The sequence below is a fragment of the Crocuta crocuta genome, unplaced genomic scaffold (genome assembly GCF_008692635.1).
Source record: "Crocuta crocuta isolate KB4526 unplaced genomic scaffold, BGI_CrCroc_1.0 scaffold944, whole genome shotgun sequence".
Taxonomy (NCBI): Eukaryota; Metazoa; Chordata; class Mammalia; order Carnivora; family Hyaenidae; genus Crocuta; species Crocuta crocuta.
The window spans coordinates 183424-185944 of NW_027528243.1; the positions used below are offsets into that span (position 1 = coordinate 183424).

The following is a 2521-nucleotide window of genomic DNA, read 5'->3' on the forward strand; positions in this document are numbered from 1 at the left end:
GAGAGAGAGAGAAAAAACACCAGCAGGGGAGGGCCCCACAGAGGAGGACAGGATCTGAAGCAGGCTCTATGATGACACCAGAAAGCCTGATGTAGGGCTCAAACTCCCCAACCATGAGATCATGACCTGAGCTGAGGTCAGACATTCAACTCTTCAACCGACTGAGCCACCCAGGCGCCCCCCATTTGTAGTTTTGTCTGTAGACCCATATAAATGTGGTTTTAACTTTACACTGAAACACAACACCCATGCAGAGAAGTGTACCATCCCGAAGTGAACACATGCATACCAACAGCACCCGGATCAAGAAGGAGAATATGATCAGCGCCCCCTGCTCCCAAGGATAACCACTATCCTGACTTCACACTGCACAGATTCCCTTCTCCTGGTTTGGGTCTTTACGTAAATAGAATCCTACAGCATGTGTGCTCTTGTCTGGCTTCGTCTGTACCACATTTTTGTGGACGTGGATGAGATCATCCGTGCTGCGGCTGTTTTGTCATAATTTGTTTATTTCCATGGCTGGGCAGGAGCAGTTTGCAAATGCTTTGGTCTTAAGAGTCCTTTTTATCTTTTTTATTCTTTAAAAATTTTGTTTTTAATGTTTTATCTATTTCTGAGAGATAGCATGAGCAGGGGAGGGTCAGAGAGAGAAGGAGACACAGAATCCAAAGCAGGCTTCAGGCTCTGAGCTGTCAGCACAGAGCCCGACACGGGGCTTGAACCCACGGACTGTGAGATCATGACCTGAGCCAAAGTCGGACGCCCAACCGACTGAGCCACCCAGGCACCCCATGGTCTTAAGCCTCCTTAAGACCACTTACCTCAGGGACCTCTGTTTGTATAGATCGATATAATCTATCTACCAATATATACTGTATTAGAAAGTAAACCAGGAATTGTTTTTTGAGAGAGAGAGAGAGAGAGAGAGAGAGAGAGAAAATATCCCAGGAGGGGCAGAGGGAGGTAGAGAGAGAGAGAAGCAGGTCTCACCCAATGTGATGTGGGCCTCATGTTCACCCGAAGTGGGGCTCGAGCTCATCGGATGTGGGACTTGGGCTCATGAACCATGGTACCGTGACCTGAGCAGAAGTCGGATGTTTAATGACTGAGCCACCCAGGCGCCCTAAAACAGGAATATTGAAAACAGAGAAGCACACATTCTGTTGTCTGTCAGAACAAGGAAGTCATTCTAGTCACGCAGCCTCTGGAAAACTCCACAGTACACTCCTGAGAGCATGAGAGTAAAAGAAGCAAGTGATTTCTTTGTATTATTATAAGAGTCATGTTGACCTTGANCCCACGCATCACACTTTGAGAACTGCTGTGTATTGCAGCCCTTGGTAAATAGGCGATGTATCTGCTCACGTGCTGACGGATTAGGACAGTTTCCGGTTTGGGGCTATCATAAATAATTCTGCTACAAGCAATTTAGTACATACCTCTGGATGCACATCTGTGCGCCTTTCCGTTGGGGAAACGCCTAGGAAAGGAAATGTAGGGCTAGATAGGAGGGGACCATGTAAAACATTTACATAATTTAACAACTAAATTTATAAGAAACATCCTCTCTTCATGTCTTCTTCCCTCCCACTGCAGGAAACGACTGTTCTCTTTCTCAACGGAAACTCCTCTCCCGAGGCCCCCACCTGCCNTATACCTGCATTTTCTTGCATCTTTTCTCTCTCTCCTTCCTATCTTCTCCATGATCTACCGAAACCCACCAACTCTTGAGCTCACCACTCTCTCGCTCCCCCTTTCTTTGTCTCCTTCCCTTCACACCCAAACCTCCTAAAAGCATCTCCTCCCTCCAAGCCCTGCCCCACCTCATCACCCACTCTGTTCCCTTCTTGCCACCTTCCTCACCTCCCATCTACACTGTCCAACTTTCACGGGCACCAAGGTGCACCCGATGGCAAATCCTGGGGCCTCTTCACAGCCCCTGTCCTTTCTGACACCTCTGGGACCCAGTTCGGTTGCATTCCAGGTCCCTGAAATGTGCCTCTGGCAAATCTGGCTCCGCCCAATCAGGATGTATTGCGCCCGATGCTTGAGTCTTGTGGTGACAGCGCGGCTCCTAGTNAGGCTGGGTGGCTCAAATGACAGAAATTTCTCACAGTTCTGGAGGCTAGAAGTCCAAGGTCAAGATGATCAAGGCATCAGCAAGGTTTGGTTTCTCCTGAGGCCTCTGTGGGGCGCGAGGGTGGCTCAGTCGCTTACGCGTCCAACTCTTGGTTTTCCCGATCAAGTCATGATCTCACAGTTCGTGAGTTGAAGCCCCGTGTTGGGCTCTGTGCTGACAGTGTGGCACGTGCTTGGGGTTCTCTCTCTCTCCCCCTCTCTCTCTGTTTCTCTCTCTCTCTCTTTCTCTCCCTCTCTCTCACCCCCTGCCCCCCATGCTAGCTCTCTCTCAAAATAAGTAAATTAAAAGAATTTTTTTAAATCTCCTGAGGCCTCTCTGATTGGTTTGCAGCTTCCATTGTGTTCTCGCATGGTCTTTGAGCCTCTGTCTTGTCTCTAG

At 48.8% G+C, this 2521-nt stretch overlaps 1 long non-coding RNA gene across 3 annotated transcripts in view; it reads right to left on the reverse strand.

The window, feature by feature from the left end:
* Positions 1–2521, reverse strand: part of LOC144222551 (uncharacterized) — a 9167-nt gene that overhangs the window by 6299 nt on the left and 347 nt on the right. The window contains exons 2-4 of one of the 3 annotated variants that reach the window (XR_013332425.1): positions 2118–2188; positions 1443–1483; positions 994–1126 (exon numbers count right to left, since the gene is read on the reverse strand). This is a non-coding gene — a long non-coding RNA (uncharacterized LOC144222551). The remainder of the gene's footprint in view (positions 1–993; positions 1127–1442; positions 1484–2117; positions 2189–2521) is intronic. The other 2 variants (XR_013332426.1, XR_013332427.1) reach the window with 2 other exon arrangements.